Source organism: Pezoporus occidentalis, unplaced genomic scaffold, assembly GCF_034315485.1.
Source record: "Pezoporus occidentalis ecotype Australia unplaced genomic scaffold, CSIRO_AGI_Poc_V1 ctg85, whole genome shotgun sequence".
Lineage (NCBI taxonomy): Eukaryota > Metazoa > Chordata > Aves > Psittaciformes > Psittacidae > Pezoporus > Pezoporus occidentalis.
In genome coordinates, this window is record NW_026916212.1 from 2,012,735 (window position 1) to 2,038,318 (window position 25,584).

The window sequence follows — 25,584 nt, forward strand, 5'->3', positions numbered from 1 at the left end:
ATATAAAATCAGGCAAAGCAGGTAAAATAAGAACATTTATGTGAGAGGATCATTGCATATGTTGGATTGTTTTGGTTGCCTTATTTGCATTCTGAAAAATTTTTCTGACAGGGGACAAGATTTTCACAGATTTAGTATGGTTTTGTGAGGTTTGCAGGAGATGGACCATACCTTTAAAAGTAGGATCATGCATTTTAAATTGGACAATACACTTTACAGAAATTTCACATGGATTTCCACCAGGAAGTGAACCATCTGTAGCATATTAGGATGGACTTGGATGTAGTTTCTGACCCAATATAGAAACCCCATGACATGGGATCTTGCAATAAGATATTGATGTGGTTTGCCAAGTGTTGTCTGAAAACATGTTTATTGGCATTTCTACCCATCTTTATTTTCATTCCAGCTCATCGTCAAAGCTGGAGTGGCTTTGTGGAGGAGAATTTCCCTTGGTCCATTTAGGATTTCAGCCTTCTCTGAACTTTGAGGAGGGAGAAGTTGTTTTATGACTGACTGACAGCAAGTTATAGAATAAGAAGCTTAATAATTTCTACATACACAGATGTATTTTATCATTGTAATAGCACCTGGCTACACATACCGCAAGAACAACGATGGGACTATGGCCAAGAAAAGGGGTGACCTCCCAGTCCAAACCACTGTACGTGGAGGAAAGCAAAGGAAGAGCTACTGATGAAGTGACATGGCAAGTTGATTTCCAGACAGGGAGGCAGAGTGCTGAGAATTCAGTGGAGAGATTTTTAAAACCAGTTTGAGAACTGTTTATAATTTTATTGGCCAGTAATGCAGAATGAAATCAACTGCCTTCAGCAGAACTTGAATATATTCCAAAGGATTCTTAAAAATTCTTTCCTTCCTGAATGTGAGCTGTTTATCAGTCCTATTAGAGAGACACAAAACTTAATCTGCATGTCATCTTAATCCTTTAATCACACTACCGTGTAGCTGAGACAGCTGCCTTCTCTGCTCTGACACTTGCACCTCTGATACACTTGTAGGCAATAGTCATGTTCTCTACTTGGCTTTAGCTTTCCTAGGTTAACAAAGGGAACATTCATGTGTCTTCTTGCAAAGTAAATTGTCCATTCTTCCATCAGCCCACCACAAAGTCAGGGTTGGAAGTGAACCCTTTCGCTGTGAGAATGCCTTGGCACTTAAGAAATCAGAATTGGAAGTGGATGTAGAAATGTGGGCTATCTGCTAGAAAGCTGGGATCCTGAGCTGAAGTGCTAGTTAATCACTGATACTTGCTTATTCTCTACACTGCTTCTTCCTTTGAGTGACTGAAGGAATTCGAGACCTGGCCAATAGTTTCCCACCCAAGGAGTGTACAGTGTGCAAATAGGAGCTAAACACAAGTAAAATAAAAGTCTGAAAGTGACTACAAAAGTCTGGTAAAGACATTAGATACAAGGATATAATGTTTGTCTCAAAAAGTCCCAAGGCTGGAACGGTACACCCATAAAATATTCTCACATTTCTGCCCAGATGCTGACTACGAAGAAGTTGACAGTTGAAGATGGCTACAAAGATCATCCTATTTTGGATCCTAACCTCTATGGCAATTCCTATGCTATGGTAGACTTCCAGAAGTGGGCAGTATGCATTACACCGGCTAGTATTAGAGAACTGAAAATCTTATGTTACAAAACCAGCTTGAAAGGCAAGAAGGAGGATGGCCAACTGCAGAAATATTGCTCTGCCTCAATTACTTTTCTTAATATTATTCATGAAAGCAGGACACGTGATTATGTAGGCAGGAAAAATGACTGATAGTTCCCTGATAATTAATAAAGTTATAACCTACTTATCTCATCTTCCCATGTACTGATACTCTTTTCATGTTGTCCAAGGCAGTTTTAACTGGCCAAGGCCAAGGAGTAGTCTCTCATTAATTGCATGAGAGGAGAAACTACTACTTGCAGTCTGCAAAGCTGAAAAATATGTAACCGTTTTAAGAACTCTGCCCTAGCCCTGACAAACTTTCCATCTTCCAGCGTGCTGGACCACGTCACCAAGGCATCTGTCCCTAAACTACTGCCAGAAGATTCTGCTTATCCTTTTTGTTCACCAGCCCCTTCCTCCATCAGCTCACATAGACACAAATTTTCTGTCTGATAGAGATAAGAGCACAGAGTATACTGAGGTAATATAGCCACTATAAATATTGATGTAAATATTGGGGGTGGTTGGGTTCAACTAGAATAGAATTATACTAATTCTTTATGAAATCCTTATAATAATTTGAATTTTGAGCTACTACTCAGCAAAAGCAAGAGCTGCAAAATTAATCATTTATTATCATAGTCGGATAACTATTTTTGCAGAAGATTAATATGAACACCATATTGGTTCATTGACTTTTAATGGTAAAATTCTAGGGAAGGTTGTTTGGGTAGATAGCCATTAACAGTGCTTAATATATATGCTTGACCTCTGTTTTTTTTCCTTCCCTGCCTCTCATTCTAAATTATCTATCATAGCAATTCCTGATTCAGGCTCTCCATAGGGCTTTACCCTGGTTTCCATTTAAAAACCTTCATTTCAATAGATAGGCTGAAATTTTCTGTGCTTCCAAAATTACCACTGTTACACTTATGGAGCCCTGTTGATGGCATCTTTCTCCACTGTCATTATTGAGCACAGCAACAATCAATGTGCAGAAAAGAAACTACATAAAAGAAGCAAAATAGTGGTTGTTGTGGGTTTTGTTTTTTTTTTGTTTGTTTGTTTGATTTTGTTTTTTGTAACTTTGTGTTCCTGTTGCTGCTATGAAACTTTCCTTTCCTTTTGACTCACGGTGAATAACATGATCAACTTTGTAGTTAAGGGACCAGGAGACATTATATAATGATTAAGAAAAAGCTACAGAAAGATTATTGTAGAACACTAAATCTCAAGTCAAAAGTAGGGCAATAAAACCACAACACTTTAAGGTATAAAAAAGTCAGAGATGAAGAAACATTAAAATGGGAATATGAAAGAAAAGACATTGAGGAGAAGCCATAGTTATGAATTTAAAAATGAAAGGCAACTTTCACTGAATTGGCTCTAAACATATTCTTACCTACTTATTAAAGCTTGGCATAGTTTGTTTTCTTTTCTTTTTCAATTATTCATTTTTTCACTGAAAAGTCACTTTCTGTTTTCAACATTCTATGCTGAATGTATATACACCCTAAGGCAGTGTTGAATCTAGTCTAATAGGACTTTCTAAATTTTGACAAGCTAAGCAAGGCAAAGGAATAGCTGCCAAGGTGAAGACATGAATAAGAAATATTTTTTTGTCTTTCTGTAATTTATTTCCACAGGAAGATTACCAAACTTAAACTGTTAAGCTTAAGCAGGAATCTAAACAAAGGTGATCCATTTTCACTCGGGGGTTCAGTCACAAACAGATAACGTTTGCTGCTAATAGGAACTATATAAGCTCAGGCCTCTAAAATCAAACTAGCTTTACTTAAAAAGCCACTCAAAAGATATCACAGAATTACAGACTCACAGAATGGCTGAAGTAAGAAAGGACTTTTAAAGGTCAGCTTGTACAGTCCTCCCTGCTCAGGCAGGGCTGCATTGAGACATTTGTTAGACAGAAAGGTTTTACAATTTAGCCTCAACTTATGTACATGTTTCTGGATTCAGTTTTATCTATGTTTTTATTACACAGGTTTGCATAAAGAAATTGATGCATAACTAAATTTAAAATAACCCGAATGTAATTCTGAGATCCCTAATATAATTTAAATAAATGCTATCTTTAGACTGTGCATATAACTTTGCTTTTATATTAGTGATTTAGGTTAGTTTTGTTTTGTTTTTTTTTTTTTGTCTGGAAATATTTTCTGAGAGCTTTGTATTTCACATAAGTAAATATCTATGGCAATATTGTTTACGTTGATACTGTTTCAGTACAAATACCAAGAATTAAAGTGGCAGAGGTATCAGTCTGAAATAAACATCACAGCTTCTACTTAAATGTCTAAAAAAGTCTCCATAGCAGCCTGCAGAATGGTCATGAATCATAACATCTCACTATGACAAGCAGAGAGGATACAGAACATGACCACATGTTCTAAAATAGAAGGGAGAGTGTGAAAGGTAGATTAATTTATCAGATTGATTAGGGTATATCTTGCATGTACCTATAAACTATAAATGATCCTGAGTATGTAAGTGCCAAAATCTTATCCTTTCTGTCAGTTTTGTGAACTTAAACTGGATCTGACTAAATGTACAAAATTGCGATCTCTACATTTTAAGGTAAAATAAATTTATTTTTACTTGGACGTTATTTGCAGTTCTTCTCTGATTTTCAGATGGGAGTAACTTACAAATAATTTCAGCCTAAAATACATAATGTGACTCTCAGTAAAGGTTCCAAATAAATTTCCCGCTTTCTTCTTTCTTAAATTATAATGTTTGTGCTATTTTTTTTTAAAGTAGAGTTGTAAAGCATTCTTTAAATTTTAATTGTAGCTATTTTCCACAGAAATAATAAAATGAGACTGCTTCTTTTTCCTCAGAATTTTCAGAAATACCATATGGTGATTTTATTACCCCATTTTAGAGCATCCTGAAGTTTCCAATAACCAACAGGAAAACCATTACAAGAGTCTGGTCAAGGAAGTTTCCAATTTTCCTAAGTCAAAGTCTTGAACTGATTTGTACAATATTATTTACTCACTTAACACCTCTACATAGATATTCATGCAAAAAAAATAAAATGCAGTGTTTTATACTTAGTAAGTAGTGTTTCAGTTTTCTACCAGAAAAAGTGAGCTTTTGAACTTTAGTTATCTTTTCCAGTACTAAATACTCTGTCTTTACGCTTAAGCATGCATTCAACTGCAGTTAAGTGAAATAAAATTCTTAGAAACACAATTTGTTTGTTCTCCCCTTACATATTTGCAAGAAAACTCATTAACTCACAAAAATATTCAAAGAATTGTTAAAAAAACATTTAAGAATGACATTATTTTATGGGCTCAATTTTAACAGTTTGATCATCTGAGAAGCACTGCTGCACTTTTGATCACTTGATTTCATGTAGGGATCCTTTGGCACCTTGTGGGATAAAAGCACAAAATTCATTATGGCATGCATTTGTAACAAGGTGTATGTTCTGTTCCAGGTATATAAGAGAGTGAGGAACCTTTATAACTGAGCCCATACCTTCACCTTATGTCATTCTCTTATGTCATTACTCTGTATCAAGTTAATTATTTTTTTGTAAGAATTATTCCCAAATAAACAATGAAGGTTCTGAAGAGTTAATATTATAAAATAAAACCATAATATAACCATTCAACTAAAACTCTTAAGATTCATACCGAAACAATGCTGTGTTTTATTGCAAAGTCTTAATATAAGGAGATTATTTTTCAAACAAACTCAAGCTTCGTAAATTAAAGCATTTCACTTCAGCTTTGACACACCATAGACAAATACATTATAAGGCCATAAACTCCCCAGAAATTGAGGAAATACAAAATAACTTATTGAGAAGATCGTGTCTCCTACTTACTGGACTACATGAGTGAACTGACAGTCTTTGAAAGCAGGTAAGAAGTGAAAGCCTAGTATGGCTGAGATAACAAGTTGGGGAGTGCATTGTTTGTCTACTGGCGCCAAGCAGTGTTCTTAAGATTAGTGGTCCTAAATCTTTCATTCATGGCATTACAAACTGACCATCATAATCCATTCATTAAAGCCGTACCAAAGAAAAGGATAAGAAACTAAACAGCTATGTTTAAAAACCACAAAACCTCAGAATGACAATTTAAGTATTTAAATGCTCAACAGCATATTACACAAATGTTTTGCACTACAAAGACTTTTGCAAGTTAGAATCACTTTGTAAATGATCATCTCTCTCACTCCCCTCCCTCCTCTCATGATACACACACCATAACAAAAGGGATTAGCTAAGAAATCTAAACTGATTCCACTTTAAGAACACAGTTAAACTGAGGGTAATTAGAAGTTGATGTCAGGGCATGTCAACTACTGTGTTGGAAACTGGTCCTTATAAATGAATTCTTGATTTCCCACCTTCTGTTAGGAAATAATATTATCTGATAGGAAGAAAAAGTTCCCACAATGTAAAATCATGAAAAAACTACCATATTTTTTAGGTGTTCTCTGATCCTCTCTAAACTGAAATGATTTCAAAAAGACATTGAAAATGGGTCTTACGCCCGTGAGTTGCCCAAACAAGCCACTATCTAAATGTTAACCTATGGCTGAGGATAGATTTTTTCCAAGGAATCTGTACACCTGGGCTCATCGACAAGGGGTATTCTGACTGTGCTTGGTACCAATATTCTTATCAGTCTAAAAAATTAAAGCAGACTTACAGGTCCTCATGCGGCATTAGGCATTCTCAAGGGAAGGTGTAATCTTGCCTACATTCACTATAGCAGATGTCTGACAGTAATGGGTTCAGAATGTGGGCCTGGGCACTTTATAAGGGTTTCCTGTGAGCTCCCCACATGACCTGATATCATATGGCTTATGCAGAGATATAGTTATACCTAGATCAGGTTTTGGGGAACTGTGTAATTATAACATATGGGAACTTAATCCTCAGCTCCCAGAGACTGGATCTCGGTCTTTGAAAATTCCAGCCCAAAGTGCTGAAAGCAGAATATATTTAACAAACAGGCTTGTCCTAGAGACAGTGTTATGATATTTTGGTACTAAATGGAAGCCTGCTACAAAGAGCTTTACTTCCAAATATCAGCTAGAGAAGTGAGTATGAAACTAGAAAGATATATGAAATATATTTTGACCCTTCTCCAGATCAGGAAGTAGTACAATCCTTGAAAAAATTACTAGTAAAATAGTTCTTGCGCTGGACAGTAGTAAAGCAACTGACTGAAGTACAGTTTCCGGACAGCATAATTTCATCATTTTTCCTAGCTCTTTGTGTCTCACCTTTTAGAAGTTAGATTTCTAACTATTTTAAATGTCTGCCTAACTAATTCTAGTTTCATTTGTCTATGACAGATCCACATGGGCTACAATGAGAAAAATATGCACTAAAATTAAATACCTAGATTTTGGATTCTATTGTACTTTACCAAAAATCTATGCAAATCAGTAAGCATACGGGTTTTTTAAAATATCAGCTTTTTTTCCTGAGGGTGCGCATCTAAAATTTGCTGGAAAATGGACTATTTCTTTGAATTTGGAATTGAATAACAATAGTGATGGGGGAAGTTCTGGGATTTTACTTTGAAAATGAAAAATTAAGTTATTTTCATTCTAGATAGCTTTTAATTTGAAATTAAGCTAATTCCAGCAACTAAAAAAAATGAAAATGAATATTTGAATTGAATAGAATTAAATATTTTTCAGATACTTGGAAAAATTTCTAAAAGTTTGAGATTACAGTAGGGCTTGATTATTAAAGATAGTTCTATAATGTCTACAGATAACTATTAAATAACATTCAAAAATCAAACTATGGTACAGAGGGCATAAAAATTCCACGTTTCTACAACAATGTTTAATAAATCCTCTTAGAGAAGACTTTAATTCCCAAATCAGCTCAGCTGAATAACTCATTCTTGAAGTTTTTTCAGAGCTAGTCTTTCTGAACTGTTGTCTTAAAAGATTTCAGACTAATGAGCTGACTAGCTTTAGTGATTTCTAATCGTGATAGTAGCTAAAAGTTGTTATGCAGTTATCCTCTTTCTTACTCAGAGTAGATATGGATTGAAACCCAGGGGAAGATTAGCATAAGAAAGAGTAGACACCTATTTACATGCTTGTCTTTTCCTTTGATTCATCCTGTCTTTCTGGATATACAAGCAGTGTAGCCAGATCCAAGGGCAAGATGGATGGACAGATATCGTGTATGTACAGGTGATAGCCACATGATAAATTGTGGAACCAAACCATTTATTTATATTCACCTTTGACCATCTCACCTGCCCTTTGCCTACCAATTTATCTTCACCATGATGACTTATAAAATTCCAGCTCCTTGAGAGATTTCGGTTTATGTTATCCTGCCTGACATTTTCTGTTTCCCACCTATTCCTCCAGCAAGATGAAAGAAGACTGCCACATTCTGAAAGAGGAATTATACAAATGTGATACAAAAAGTCACACCCCCACCCTCCGTAACACCCATTCCCCCAAGTTATGAAATTTCAATCCTGGCTATCTACCTTTCTTTATTCTGGAGATCTTTCCAATGATGATAAAAAAAAAAAAGTTGAGAAACTGACTGTAATTTATTTAGTTTCAATTATTATTAGTTCTAGAGCTGGGTGTTTTAACTTCTTCAAGTAACCAAAGGAGAGAGAAAGACCAACCTACAGGAGAATGAATTTCATCTGATTTAGACTTACTTAACAAAAACGACAAAGAAAATCAGAAAAACAAAATGCTTGCATTCACACAGTTTGCGACTACCATAGTTTTCCCCCTATATAGTTCTTTTAGGGCAGATTTTTCAAGAACAAAAACATGTCATGCAGTTGTCCTGTGCTGCTGACACTCGTCATCTGAAACCTGAAAGGTCATAGAATTCTTTGGGTCTGTTTATTCTGACAGGAGGATTTGGAATACTGATATGATAGATAATATTGATATAATCTTTTATGTGTAAATTACTTAATCTGATATTCAATTTAAAAGTAGTTGGTTTAGTTTTTTACTAGTGAAGGTTCTAAGTAGCAAGATACTCCAGGAGAGGTGTCTTCTAACAGTCACAGTCCCAATCTTTTCTTCAAGGAAAAATGAAAAGTCTCAGCCTGTGATCATCCATTGGTGGCCACAGCAAAAAAGGGTATGAAGCCTCTGACTCAATGGCTGTCAAAATCTTAGACTTTATTTCATGTTTTGCATTTTAGCTGCTCTTTGCTCTGTTATTATTAGATGATAAAGTTAAGTAACATTACCCTGAAAGGTATGTGGAAAAACTGACATGGAGATGTTTCCTTGCTCTTGAATAAATCTTGGAATATTTCTGTTGTCATTTCTAAGGAAAACTATGTCAAATTGCTTACAAATTTTGAATAAAGATACAACCTATGAAATTTGCCCCCAAATTATGTTTGTCGATCATGAAAACTTATACATTTGAATCTCACCTCTTAATATTTTAATACGTGTTTCTAAGTCATGAAAGATGCATGTTTGTTGTTGGTTTTTTTTTTCTGGGGAAGAATTTTGTCAGTAATATTGGTGGCTATTTCGGATACATTCAGACATCATTATTGTAAATATGTGTGAATATTTTTGTATTTACTTGTTTGAATTAAATAGTTATGGAAGGTGTATTGGCCATGCAGCAAAAGACTGTCTATTCACATTTGAAGAGTTCATTCACAAAAGAACTTACACTGATAAAAATACACATTTAGATTCAGAGGACTCGCAGCGCATACCAATTTAACTTAAAGCACAACATGTAAGCAAAGTTCCTCCTTACATTCCAGACATTAACTAGAAAAGCTAGTTTTCTCTAATGTTCAGTATGGTGTAACACTATTCCTATTAGGTCCCATGGAGAAACTCATGCTAATTTAGGTGCTAATTTTTAACAACTAAAAATGAAAATTCCCGCTAGATTAACACAGTTGTTCAGATCAAAATAGGAAATATGTTAAACAGAGTTGGTTGTTCTACTGAGGCCCTGGAAAATAAAACTAACATATTGAAACTTTAGATTGACTTCACTTCCACAGAGGACAAGGAAAGGACATACATTTTTTATCAATCATGTTCACATGTTGTCATCCATATGGGCAGAACTGCATGTCTGTCAGGGATGTCAAGGTATGAATCTTGCACATGGTCATCCCACATATGGGAATAGGCAAACTTACTGAATATGCAAAGCACCATTGTAGCATTCAGAGTCCTTGGGCTGGATGACTGTCAATGGACAGGCCTCCCGACTGCATTTCCCCCGTGGTGGTGCTTAACCTCTCTCTGCAAAAAAATTTTGATGTTCTCCTGTCCACAAATGATGTAGAGATTGATCCCAGAATCACTAGTCCTGGAAAGGGAGCAGCATCTCCCCAGGCTGGGACAGTGGCCACCTTGGCCAATATATTAGGTGTAAACTAGGACCTTCAGAATAAAACAAGTTGAGGTGACATCACTTGAATTAAATGTATTCAACCTAAACTTGAACTAGATATTCTTTTCTCTGTGAACTGGGTAAAAGGAGACTGTCACAAGATCCAGCAGGTTGCAGTATGAATTGACTGTCTTAATGACAACAGTAGAAGATATTAGTCCATGAAAGAATACTTTTTTAAAAAACCTAAAATGATCTTTGAAATTTTAGCTAACTTCAGAAAAATAGAAACATTGAGCAATAGCGTAAAGACTGGTTATGGTCTGTGTAGCAGCCAGTATGCTAAGATGTGTAGGAGATCTTAATTAGCAGAAAGAAATCAGACAGCATTTTGGGATTACTGCACCTCCCATTTATTTAGAGTATGTCATGAGTTCTTCAGCGTTCCCTTGGGCAAGCAATGCAGAAAGACGAGAGCCACTTCCTTCTGAAGTTCCAACATGTTCCGTTATCACTGATAAGAAACATCTTTTAATAAAATCTAAAATACAGAGCAGAAGCTTTTTATTCCTTCTTCTCTCCACTGAGCAGCCAGAGTCAGAGCTATGGGCCCATCAGTATATGCAAGAGGGAAAAATGGAACCGTCACAACAGCAATTAAGTGCATGTATAATTACAAATGCCTAAACCATAAGAGGAGTTCTGCTTTTTCATCCTCCCCAGACACTTCAGAGTAAAACTACCTCACTCTGCTTGTAACATTACTATTTTTAAATGTAATAATGCATCCTCATCTACACAGAAAACTATTTATTTACATTGGCAAGAGACAGAAAGATGAAGCCAACACTCAAACATTTGTTTCAAGTATTTGTTTTAAAGCCTGCTATTTAGGAAGTAAAGACATTTAAACTCAGGTACATACCAGACAATTCAAACAAAGAACAGTCCAACCTTTTGTCACAGTCAATAGCATTTCCAGAGGTGCTTGAAAGAGCTACAAGAAAAAACTGAATGCAGTTCCCCAAGACAGACTGAGCCACTGCTGCAAGAAGGAGCTGCTTTCTCTGGGAGATGGGCTTTCTGCTTGAAGAAGTGGGACAGGCATAGCCACTATCTCCCCTTCCCTGACCCTTCTCTGAACATACCAGTCTGTCATTCCAGCACCCAGGAAATATCGGAGTCATAGGCATAGCTATTTCACCCTCACAGAGACTGAGCAAGTACCTGTTTCACTTGAGTCAGCAGCACAAATATAATATCAGGCCACATCCCTATCGCATTTGTAAAATTCTATAAATCAATGTAAAACCACTGCTTATAAACCAGAACCTTATATATCACATCTATAATTATACTATTCCAACTACTTTTAAAGATAAATTTGATAGCAAAATTTCCAAATCTTTCCAGTTAGAAAACACAGTTCCAGTTAGACAAGTTGGTTTGCAACAGACATTACTAAAAAGAAAGGCCATATTACATACGTACTTTTAGATGATGTGACTGATCAGCTGTATGCATGCCAGGATAATATGTTTTCATTAATGAATATTCATCATTAAAGAACATTTTTTTCCTGTATATATCTGTTTGCTTTTCCTCCATTTGTAAGCATGAAAATATAAAGGAGAAACTCAGCTTTTGGAAAATGCCATAAACCTCACAAGCCATATATTGTATTCAGGAAGAGATTTAACAAGGTAAAATATCATGCTAAGAGAAGCTCTAAGAATATCAGAGTTGCTAGCACTCTGAATATGACTGTGTGAATTAATTTGAATATTTATATCACATAAATACAGTTCTATTTTGAAATTTTAAAATAAAAGTTTATTTTAAAAACCTTGTAAAAACATTGTTGAAATTATTAAGCACAGGGAAGAATAAAGCTATTAGTGTAGTTCCTGATGAAACAAAGATTTTTGGTTTAGTTTTCACTAAAGAATGTAGCTTTGTCTTTCAAAAAAATTTCTCCCACCCAATGAAACGAGCTATATGGTAAAAAACAGACAGGGAATCAAAACTGACTGAAAATTTATAATCTCACACCTGGAAGAGCAGTTCTTTTTAGACTACAGAAAAAGTAAACAGGAGAAGCAAGAGTAAAACATTTCTGGTACACTTTTTTTTTGCATTGCACAAGCAAATTAAAAAAGAGAGTACCGATGTGCAAATGCTTGTGTATAATACTGCTGTACAGTTTTAAATTATGCCTGGAAAATAAGCAACCTGTATGAATCAAAATTAATGATTTAGTTAATTATAAAACCAGACCTCACTGCTATGTCTGGAGCAGGGATTTATCATTATTTCCAGAGTTCCCTAACAGTTATCACTATTTCTAATATAAAATGTACCTGTTTCACTCGGGGTCCTTCCTTGTAGCTGCAAATCAGGCTTTAGCAAACTCAGCTGTGTGTATAAATGGCTAATTAAATGAACACAACATTTCAGGTTGTGAGTTGTTAGACTCTCTGCAACCTTTACACTCCTGAAAAGATAACTGCAACTAACCTTTATAAACACAAGATTCCCCTTTCAAAATTCATATACTGCCATTTTTTTATGTTAGCCTTTTCCAGATACCTCTCTATGGTGAGTAGCTGGTCTTACACTTGCTGGAAATATTCTGGGAAACTGCCAATACCTTCATGTACTGTTAGAACAGGTTTTCTGACTTGTTATCACAACTTGCCTGAAATAAGCTTTTTTTTTTTTGTTAGCTGAGCTTTAGAAATGCTATCCTTTTAAATGTTCCGTAATGATGATGACACTAATCATTATTTTGCCTTTTCTTATATCGGGGAGTGGATGTGGCTGCATCACACATTTGATTGCTTATGGGTCTTCACTTAATATTTGCAGCATTTATCTCTGACCAGTTTGTGAGTTTCAAGAAGATCTCATTTTAAAAGCCCATTTTTTAGGATGCCATTAAGATGCATAAGCTTTTTTCCAGGCTAATCATTTGGAAGGTGGCCCATTCACTTATGCTGGAGGCAATTGGTGACATTCATCAGCTCAGGATGCCAGGGCTGGGCAGGTGGCAGCACCCCTGACACGACAGCTGAGCATTAGCTGACTTGCAATCTGTGCAAAATGGCCAGGGTTAAGAGAAAGCACAACTAGATTAAGGCAAAGGCATTTTAACTTCTGCTGAGGTGCTCAGATCCTCAAATCATTTAATCCTGCAATAATTTCTGCCTGCAACAAAACCAAAAGAGCAACAGTTGCAAAGCAAAGGCTGAAAGCAGAAGTCAGATGATAAGAGCCAGCAGCAATTAATGCCTGAGTCTGCATGCAGCCCAATACATGCAAAAGGATGGATTGGGCATTTATTTCTTTAAAATGCTAAACCTGGTACCCACGGTTCCTCATGCTTCTTGAAAGTGAATAACAACACCATCCTGCAAGCGAGATACCAGACAGAGATGTACCACGGGCTCTTCTGTAGCCCCTGGGGAGAAACCATGAATGAAGATAGAAGCAGCCCCAGCCTGTCTCTGGGGGAGGAGGAGACTGGGTTGTTGCTCCATGGGATGAGCTGAAGAAGTGAAGCATATCAGTGTCACACAGAACAAAGTGGAGACAATCCTTGTGCCTAGGAATTTATTATATCCAAAGTAGTAAAGAGATATGATGGTCATTCCAAAACAAGAGGCAGTGTTGTGGAACGCTTCTTGTCAGTTTTGTTCATAGGACTTGTTCCCAATCAGGTTTAAAGCAATTCACAGCCAGCATTACCCCATTCTGCTCATGTTTTAGAATTTGTGACTGAAAATAATTTTTTCAGGGGAGTTCTAATTTTTTTAATGAAAGGTATGGGTAGCATATTGTAGAAAACACACATTTCTTAGGCATTTAAAAAGTGACTTTATAGCATCACATGAAACAGAACAGATTACTTTTGAGAACATTGGCACTGATACTCAGTCTTTAGTTTCATTGAAGAGAGAGAAACCCCCAGAGAGCCTAGATTTCTGCCAACAGTAAGGCAGAAAAAATTGTTAACAGCAGCAGACTTATAAATCAGGACATTAAATATTAGCTACTGTGTACAGTTACACAGTTAAAGCCAGGCAGGCCAAAGACAACTCACAAAAATGAACTAGCTATCTGCCCACATGGTCTACCAGGACTTCCTGAAGAGGCCATCCTGAACTTCAGAGCACAAAGCTGGGGGAACCAGACTTTGCCAGGTGACTAGATCAGTCTCCACAGGTCTCAATCTTCAACTTAGCACGGGCTGCGCCACAAGCCCAGCTTGTCAGCAGGTGCCCAGAGCCCTGTTCTTCCAAGCATGAGCCCAACAGAGACTGGGTAGCAGAGATGACTGCAGGACCAGATGGTTTGTGTCAATTACATTCCAAAAATGTTCAAAGCAGGGCCTGAGCCCTGACTTTTAGGATGTTGGCCAAGAATTGAGGAAAATGTCAGGAAAAGATTTTCCAGCTAGCTACCTGCTTTGCAAAGCCATTAGCTCATTCCTTAAATTTATAAATACAGCATGAATATGGGAAATAATAAAAATGTCTGTAACTTCTGAAAGCTTTTGTATCTGTATTTCACACACATAAACATTTTGTAGTGAAGTGCAGACATCCCTGTAAGACATTTCCAATAAACCTACAAATGGCTTATGTTTCTTAGTTGTCTTTCAAAGGCCTCTACAGATTGATGAGGGGAAATTGTGCAGCAAAATTCCTCACTTCTGTACTAGTGCGTTAAGTGTTCAGTTTGAATATTTTTACGTTGGTATATTCATTGAATTTTCTGGAAAGCACAAAAATCCCAGTCAGCTATTAAACAGCTCTGGTGACTACTCTAAACCAGCTTTCACTTTTAGCTGTACTTTGCTGTTAGTCAAAATTCAGCTCCCCAGCATGGGGGTGCTTGCCCTTCTCTTGTTTTCAGAAGAGCTTCATTGACCTGACTATCATTCATCTCTTCCAAACAGTGCATTTGCATATACTCTCAATAGTATATTAGTCACTAAGCCAAATTTCTCAAGTGTGTTTTTAATAGTATTTAGATGAGTTATTTATGAATTACCTTGTACATATTTGAAAGTTTCCAGAGGCTTTCAGAAAAAAGAATGTGTGTGGGTTGGAAATTAACATGCAAGATATTTATGCTTTTGCAAGAAGCTTAGAAATAGAAAATCAGGTTTTTTTCTTTAAGATCTTAAAGAGGTCTTAAAGAAAAAATAAGATTTCTCACAAATAAATTTAGAAAAGAACTGCAATAATTTAAATGTAGATATGAAAGCAAAATTTTTGGTATTTTCAGAAGTATGATTTTAAAAAGATAGTTTTATTCTATTTCTTAAACAGCTTTATTTTGCAAGTCTTTTGGGATACCAAATTTGAATGGTTAGCATGGTCATTGTTTATGAACAATTGCACATGTGAATAACAGGGTGGAAGGAAGCTGGCTATCTAAACACATTTACTTACATGTTAATGTTAGTGTAACTATGCTGTATTTAAAGCCTGATGCTAAGCTGACATGAATGCGTAACTAGTTCAGTCTCCAACAGAACCCCCTCTCCCCAAAGCAAACCCCAAAATACCAAATATAGTGAGACTTAGATTGGATTTAATATGTCAGTTTGGTGAAGAATATATCTTATATAAATGTAAGTAATGACTGGGAAGGCTAGAATTTCTAGACTTAAGTGTAAAATGACACAGGATGTGTTAATAAGCTAATATTTTCTGTGTGTATTAGAGAGTAGTGTACACAGAAAATTTTTTATCTATTTAGTTGCAAGGACATGGCCACTCTTTTTCACATATTCCATCTGTCTAGTAACAGAAAGGCAAAGTTGTAATGAATCCCACAGATGCCAACAGTTTACAGCATTTTGTAATATTTTGTGTAATCTATTAGGTTACTGAAACTTTGCATTTTTCTGCTTTAAAATAGTCAACTACACTTTCACTGTTTTAATGTGCTTATAACTTCAGGAAGACTGTCTTAAAAGTTGCTACCTTTTCAGCTGCATTATCATTCCAATCAAAAGTGTTTCTAGTCTTGAGAATATTACTGTAGATTACCCTGTAGATTCTTGCTTTTCCAGATTTTGAATGCTATTTCTTAGGGGACTACACAATGCACGCATTGATTAACAATGTCTTTTTACCTACCACAGAGGTTATGCAGAGATAATAGAAATCAAAAGGAGGAGTAAAGAGTGCTAGGCAATCTGAGGCCTCATGTGACAACCTAAATGTTAGCATCAACTTTAATCTGGATCTCCAGCAAATGGCATTAAAAGTTTCTACTAAGATAGAATGTAGTAAACTGTAAGAAAGCAAATATGTGAGCATTTGCAACTACCAAAAAAGTATCAAGAAGCTACAAGGCTTTGATCTTTCATTGCAGTTTTTTTGGTCAGAAGAAAGTAAATAGCTCTACTCATGTTTGTTGAGATGGATGAAATACTGGAACTGTATGTAAGTAGTGAAAATGATATTCCAAAATGTCACATTCTGTTTAGGCTTTGGTTGTCCCCGCTTACAGTTGAAGATCATGGGAGGCTTTTACATGTGAGATCCTAAGGTTTTGAAATCCTTAGTTTGAGTGGCAGTTCCAAGAAGCTGAATGAAGAAAAACATAGTCCTTATTCCATCTTTTTAACAGCTCTGGAAAATTGCTATGAAACTATGTTTCCAGGCTGTACAGAACAAGTGGGCTGTCCAGCTACTACTAAGCAAAAATTTATCCTACACAGGCATGCAGTAAACATGTATTTAACATTTTCCAGCTGGTTGGTTTGTATGGTATCCTCCACAGCATAGTAGCTCCTCTTTGCTCTGGCCAAATATAGTGCCCTCATTAAGCACTTAGGTAGCTAAAACAATTTTTAGGCTTTATACCGTGTCATTGGTCATCTTACAATCCTTATGTCAGTTTCCTCTATTTTTAAATACAGGAGATCCTCAAATTATGTGAACCATGAAGAATAAAAGTCATAAATTTTCCACATCACTTAGGTCAGACATATAATATATAAAATGTGTTTTCCCATTCTATGTACAAATCAACAAGATATTTCTATATTGCAATTCTAGTAGAGAGAAAAAACTATTAATTACAAATGATCTCTAAATTTCTGATTTTGTCAATCACAAAATGGTTAAAAATTGGGAAAAATAATAATTGTCCATGTAGCCTGAACAAATTTTCAACTTCTGTCATGACTGGGTCGCTATTCTTCCAAAACCTTGTTTGCTTTTGGTTGCTTAAAGTAGAATATGTGTCAGTAAATAGCCAGAGGGGTATCACTGATGAACAGATAATATCAGACCCCATAGCAGTTGACCTTTTCTAAAGGTGTCATGTAGCCATTAAACAGCCTGAGGACAGGAACAAAATCACTAGTCTGTTGCAAGGTACAACGGTAAGCGTGGATTCAATATCATTTATTACCATTTCTAAATTTCTGTCTTTCAGATATAACTTGAACAACTGCAGACCATTTCTAGAAATGTGAGCATTCACTAACCACAATATAAAATCAGTTTGTTCTTTATGGTCAATGGCATACAAATAAAATGTTAATTGATTAAGAGAGGCTGTGCTTAATTTTTTGACAGAGTCAGGTCAGATATCAAAGGAAAAACTTTATTAGCTGAGAATACACAATATGAGAGGTGTGTGACTAAAATGGTGTCTAATGAGTAGGTACAGAGTGGGCAATCAGAGCTCTATCAGACATTGCAGGCTTGTAGCAGACAGCCATTTTTAAGTGCTGTAGTTTATTCCCTATGTGCCTCCCAAAAACATCAACAAGGAGAACTTTAATTGTAACAAGATTTCAAACATTTGATTTTTTTCTTTGATTATTAGCAGCTGAGAACGGGTTTATTGCTTGCAATATAAGAAAATACTTCCCATGTTAAATGCTCCTGTTTAAATTGCAAATATTACACCTATCAGTCAATAAACATAAACTTCAATAAAAATATGCAATGTTACAGTAGACATAATGTCACCCATGGTCTTATCAGCAATTTCTTGCATTTGCTATTAAATACTTAATAAGATACAGCTTGTAATCACCTTTAAGAAATGAATTACAAGGGTAGGACAGCATTAGTTTTGGCCAACTGATGTTGGGTTGCAATGAGTTAACTGGGATCATTGTTTCTGGGGCTGTTCATATCCCCAGACTTTTCACAGCCCTGGCAGAGGCTGACTCTGTAATAAGTCTCACATTACACGTGGATTAGATTTGTAGAAATCCTGTAACTCAATAGGTACCTGCCTATTCTCTCCTGGCGTCAGGCTGCCTGCACTACTTTGCTCTGTAGACATACCTGACATTCCACCCGTGCCTCCTTGCTGGCTAAGTGGGCTGGAGCCTGCCTACCAAAACATTGGGGTATTGTTGGGAAGGGGAGACCCCCTTGACAGATGAGCGAAGTGTGAAGTTAGTCTTGCAATGCCTTATTACCTTCCTATGAAGTATACACGCAGCTCCTTTAAACTTCCTTTATGCTGCAGTAATGTGGGAAATCAGATCTGCACAAGCGTTTGGGAGTAGCAGGGGGTGGAGATGTGCTGTAGACAAGGACAAAGCCAGTCCGACCTCAAGGCCTTCCGGCTTCCCCCCAGCCACCACCACCATGTTTGTTTACACTGCTGGAGGAAGACAACAAAAACATATTTGGCAGCACATCAAGGGTGTGAAATAGCTTGATTTCTGGGAATTGTGCTAACATTTTGTTTTAACACCCGTTCTTCATTTCACTGCATATTGTTTGCTAAGTAATTAGTGGGTAAATGAATTAGGATTCTCAAAAAATTTGAATAAGATTAAAATACCCATTTACATCATTTAGGGCTTTCAAAGTGAAACAGCTATCTCGCTCATGAAAACTGACACATGTGATGCTTAAATAACAAAGGGAAATTTCTCAATTTGTCATTAGCAGTTTATGGTTCATATCCTGAAAGTCTTATACTTGAAATCAATTCCACTGAAACTCACAATAAAGCTTATAGAAGCATCATCAGATCAGCTGATCAGCCAACCTACTAACTTTTCATTGGTTTTTTTTTGCATATTTGGTGAGAGTTTTTTTTTTTTAAATGTGTAATGAAATTTGAGATCTATAAAAACTCTTTCCTCCTCTTTCAGCAGTTCATCATCTCATCCTGGAAGATAATTAAAAGACTCCTAGTGATTTCATGCAGATTTGTATGTGATTCTAACAACTTACTAACAGCATTTAACATTAAATGTTAATAAAGCCTAAGCCTTATATTATCATTAAAAGGCACTATTTTTTTTAATGGAGAGGAGCAATCTGTGTAATGGATTACCATCACAGAATGTATGATAACAATTTGTGCATATAAATATCTGCCTTAGAGTTTTGGGAAGTGTTTTTACAGGCTAATATTTTGAAGTTCACGGCTGTGACTTCTAAGATGAGTGAGATTTTACTTCAGTCATCAGAGAAAATGTTGGAATGAAAATTGGGAACATAGTTTTCCCATGAGCTGGCAACTACCTTAGTTAGGCATTGTCCTTTCCAAAAGCTGCAGTGTAGGTAAATTTGTGTCATTCAACTGGACCATCCTGCCTTGTCAAGTGGCAGTGACTTGCAAAGATTCTGCCTGAGAGATGTGCCCAAACAGCCTTCATGAGAGACAATAACTACACAGTAAAAGGGCCTAAGGGTGCACGTGTTGATTTAGGATTATTCAAGTGTGTGCCTTTGCAGGTTTTTTACCACTGCCCTCTTATATATTTGTTCAAAGAAAGCTCCTTTATAAGTGCACAATATCTAACAAATATAAAATACTCTTAAGCCCTGTACTGTGCTGAAGAGCTTTTATCTTAGCATGGATGGCTTCAGATTGAGTTTTACCTATGAGATTATGAAACATATTTTTAGAAAGAATAACCTGTATGTAAGAATTATTTGTAATACCAGTGAATACTTTTCTCTTAATATAATTGTATCTCTTATTACTCACTGCTCACCTAGAAAATAAAACTATGACATCAACAGCCTTCAAAAGAAAATAATCCCCAGTTCATTTTGTTTTTTAAAGTTGTGCACACTCTCATACAAATAGACGGAAGGTGGATTTTTTCTTGTTTCTGTTATATCCAAAATATTCCAGTTTGCACAGTCCTTTTATTACAGTGTTTAACTTCCTTGTATTATATTTAGGGCTAGATAAAACTAAGTTGTTGGTGAGCAATGCAAATAGAAAAGCCTGATTTCTCATGGATTTTTGTCCTTTGAGCATAAATCCTTTCATTTCCATCCTCAGACCACAATAATCCTTTCCCCTCCCTAGTGCCTAGTATGCCTTCACTCACAGGTAGCAGCTCATGCTACAGCTAGTTCCTGAGCTGTGCGCTGGCTGATTAGGTGGCCAGCACTCCTGTGAGAACTGGCAAACAGCCTGCTGCCAAGGAGAATGTATATTAATACTTGTTCCTCAATAGGAACACTGATTTGGATCTTTCTTCTGCATACACTGATTTTAATGAAATTTACAGAAACAGAATTTTCCTTAAGTTTTGCATCACTACTTTTGAGTTTGTTTGAATATGACCAATAACAAAAAGAAAAAAAAAGCATTAGAGCAACCAGCAGGTAAGTAACACAGCTGCATAAACCACATTTCTGAGGAGAATCAAACTAAAAACCACACATGAAAGAAGGAAGATCATGCAGTGGTCTCAGTCTGAACGGTAAACATGAAGGTGTCCAGAATTCCACCAGTTTCAAGGAGATTTTCTTTCTCATTAGCTCAGTGGCACAATTTTGGTGCCAGTTTCCAGCCAAGCAAACTGCAGAGGGCTTGTACAACTGAAAGGCTTTAAACCTGAGCCTCTGGTGACAAGCTTGCTGCAGCTCAAATCAGAGCTTTACAGGTCCCTAAAAAAAGAAAAAAAAAAAAAAAAGCTGCCAATTGTAACAAATGTGAAGTGTCTCTTTGACATGAAACCACTGCCTATTAAAATGAGCCAAAAATATGAGGGTTTCACTGAAGACTCTTTTTTATCAGCTGAACACTTCTCAGCACATCTCTTGGGTCAAATTCAATGTAAAATCACGGTACCTGAAGGAAACAAACTGTTAAGAGTCTTGTATAATACTCAGCGTCCTCTTCTTCTCAACAAAGCTAGTACTTATGTGGTTTTCTTGATAGTAAAATGTAAAGAATTTTCTGAATTTTGACAATGGCAGATGAATGCAGGATGAAAAGTCTTTTTTTTCCCATTTCAATACTTCTGCTGAAATAGCTTTGTTACAGTTTATGAATTCCTTTAAATATAAAAAGTCTATGAGCAGAATTTTGAATGAAATATTTCTTCAAGGTTGAATGCCAGCTCTAGCCCCACACAAATAGGAGAAATTACTTCCCAGTGGTGTGCGAAATTACTTGTTAACTACTTCAGCAACATGGTGCAATGAGTCTTTATACCAGGCTTGTTGTAGCCCTAATAGACGCTTTCATGTCTCTAATTTCTGAAATCTACATCATCAGAAGCATTTTTCTGTTTCCAAATTCAGTTCAAAAGCCAATAACTCACTTAAATGAGTACAGCTGAGTACGTTTTCCAAGTCTGTAGTTACAATTTCCAGATCTTTAGTGTTTATTGTTTGTGTAAAAATAATAATAAAAAAATATACATGCAATTAATTATTAACAAGGTTGGTAAGCTATTATTGGAAAATTAAAGCAACTCTGGATTCTGTGTTTTCCCAGAAATTCTACAAGAAAAACTAACTCCTCCATGGATGTTCTAAATTCTGTGCTTTTAATGTGTACTTGTACAGAGGTTGAAATAAAATGCATTGAGCCAGTAATAATGATCTTCAAGAATCTTGTTAGGGAATGCTAGAGGTGACTAAATTTTTAGAGATTTCTATTTTTACTGTATTTTCTTTGATTATCTGGTTTTGTATCTTTACATTACTGAGAATCTGTAAAAGCGGCTTAGTACTTTAATCAGGGCTGAAACTGCAGTGCATTAGCTACAGGTCAGAAACTGCCACCTGAGTCTCAGCTTGCGTCTGCCTCACACTTTTAAAGTCCAACTCAACGCTGCTGCATTTCCAACTTGGCTTTCCCTGGGGAACTCTAGGGCCACATTTTGTCAGCCTGGGTTGTCTCACTTCTTCAAGGCAGGAAGAATTAGGGCAAATTACAGCTGATCACCACTCCTCTATTGTAAGCTGCTGCCACTCAGTCAATACTGTTATCAGGGAACTGAAGGAAGAATGAAGGAGGTAGGGAAATTCCTTCCCCTTCCTGTTTCCTTGGTTCCAGAATCCTTTCAGTAGGGAGAGTCTGACTCAAAATATGATTTATACAAGTTATTCTTCGTTTATGTTACAACATGGTTTTAGTCTCCTTTCTCTCACAGCACATGCAACAGACATTGTCAGATTCAATATTCAGACTTAAAGCTAACACCACAGTTTGCACAACAGGAGAAAAACTTTTCCACCCCCTTGCTGTAAGGCTGAACAGCACAGGCTTTCCTCCTGTTTGAACTGAAATGTAAAAAAACCTGGGAAGAAATTGTCAGTGAATCAAGGAAAGAACAATACTATTTATGTCAACAATAGCTGTGAGGGTTCGCAGAAATTTTCAGAACAAGCCTTTTAGAGAACAGAGAGAAGCAGAAGCTTCTTTGAAAGATCTGCAACACTGCCACAGTTGGGGTCTTTCACGTAAACATTGTCTCACTGACAGCTGTCCTTTCATGTGCCACCATATGTCTTTGACCCTCAGATTACGGGTAATCAGGTTAAATCTGCATGTTAAATTCAAGAGCAAAACACAACAGTAGTGAGTCTGGAGCAAACAGCCTACCACAGTCCCTATTGCATGTAGCTTTTTGCGGAGGGAGGGAGTTATTCACACTGTCTCAATACCTGAGTTAGTATATTAAGATGAAGGGAGTAGTAGTCAGCAGAGACTACCTTCTGCACTTGGGGATATCTTTATTTTTAAAACACTGGACCAGACTCACAGACTCAGGCGTGTGGGATCTTGACAGTCTTCAAACCTGCACCAGGTATTTCCTTCAGCCTTCATTTCAGACCTCCTGGAGGCGTATGAATCTATGTGAGCTGTGAATGACCAGGTTGTAGGATCAGTACAAAATGATGGCCAAATCAGCTCAATAGTGTAGGTAAATTCATTAATATTTGGCTGCATTCTCTTGTACAGATACTTCTGCAACTACTTAGAATTCTAAGTCTTGATTTTTATTGCTCCACAGAGAAGTGTTGCCTCCCGAGGCATCTTAGGAAATCTGTACAGCAGTATCATCTTTGCTATCAAGTCAGCACTTTCCATTTCCACATTTCTTCAGACAGAATGTACTGTTTCCTGCTGCTTCTATTTTCTGAAATGGACATGGCATAACACTCTATTACTAATGAATATTTTATTCATAAAATGGAGCTAAAAATGTATTTGTGCTGCTCTAGGGCCAAAGAAGTATCTCCATTTAAGATTTAATTGTACTGCTGTAACATCTGGACGACCTAAGCGAGATTAAAACTTCTCTATTATCCATGCAGTACACTGAGTTATTTTCTTCCCCAGAAGCAGTAAAAATAAAAAAATATAACCAGGTGAACATAAATACATAAAAGATCTTTGTGACGTTCATGGAAAACACTTTAAATACAAATATATATAAGTGAATAGACAGACAGACAAGTGTTTACATCTCCACTTGGATTTTCAATGATTATTTACGAAAGAATGGAGAATAACATGAAGAAACCAGGAAAAATGGGGGGGTGGGGGGGGTGGGGGTGGGGAAGAGGAGGGGAGGAAGAACATAAAAGGGATCATGTTTTAGCTTGTTCAAAATTTTATTACTTTATTACATTATAAACTATATGCCCTACACATACTTCATATAATCTCTTTCTTAATGTTTTGTGACAGCTTTAATACAACAAAATTAGACATGCTGCTGCAGTAGTCCTGACAGTTACTTGATTTCTGTGCATTAACACCATTGGCTTCTTGCCCAATACAAATAAACTTGAAAGGCTAGAGAGCACATCCAGTGAAATCAAGTAGCCTAAAACTAAAAGGTAGAATTCAGCATTGCAGAATAAAATATCATTGCAGGGGAAACATTTGATGATATCATTAACTGAAATATTAGGAGCAAACGCACAAAAAATTCTTGAAACAAAGGCATTTCAATTCTACCTGTGTATAGGAGAGTATATGAAAATGTTATTCTATAGTTAGAACATACAGAAACTTTCTGTATTTTATTAAGGGATAGTATTTGCATATCATACTTCCAAAAATCCTTTCCAAATAAAATTTGATTAAAATATGGTGTACATTGTGAGTGTTCAAAAAACTCAAAGGACTACATATACTTGCCTTTTGTAATATATTTTTGTTCTTCATCTAATACTGACACGTGAGTTCATACAATCATATACATATTCTGAACTATAACAGAGAGAAAGCCAATATTCCACAGCAAATGACATTTGACCACTGCATAAATATATATGAAATTTCAGTCTCTTAACTTGTTGTCACACCCCGAAACTATCAACTCAGTTATATATTGAATAAAATTTTTTAACCTTCACATTTTAAAATAATTTTTATAAGTATTTTTTCTCTACTTCAGTTTGGAACTGTTCCGGCCATTTTGAGTCCTATTTTTCTCTTTTATCACTAACCAAAGGGTACTTTAGGCTTTTCCCTGTTTGATCAAAATATGAAGTGTCCCTGAAAATCACATAGAAATCATAACACTGTGAGAAGTATAATCTTATCTATTACTAAATTACTGGTAAATGGAAAAAAAAATCCTTGCAAGTGGACTTGACTTTAGCAGGCTCTGGTTTAGTAGAAAAGTATTTTTACTATGATCTAAATGATTGCATTAGTAGTGTCATGACAGAGACAGAGATTAGCTTTTGTCTGATTTGGAGAAGTCCCCTGTAACAGCCATTCCCCCATGCCTGGGATGCAATGAATAAAGACCTTGATGCTGTCCTTACTCAAGGCACAGAGATGATCTAACAGTGTGCTGTCTACTGCATGAGAAGAAGTGTGTGCAGTCTTAGAGTCTTACTGTGTTCTGTACTTGTGTGGAAGATGGACCTATCGTTAGCACTGTAGCTGCACAAGCAAAGCAGGGAAGGTATTCCTGGAGGTTTTTTTGTTGTCAGAGGCTGTCTTTTCTGAGATCTGACTTGTATTTTCATTACTGAGTCCTTATCACTGGAAATGAGACAAAAAAAGTTTCTGGTAAGCATCCAGGACTGTTTTGATTGGTGTTTTGCAATAACAGTGTGGGTGATATAGATAAAAGAAAAAGTTTTTAGAAGCTGGGAGACTTTCATGGGTTAGAAAAAGAATAAAAATAAGAAAGTAAAAATTAATGTTCAGCTACATGTGGGAATATCTTCCCCTTCATTTTTTTCTCTGTTAATTAGTGGGTACAAAGGATGCATATTCCAGTAGAGTAATCATGT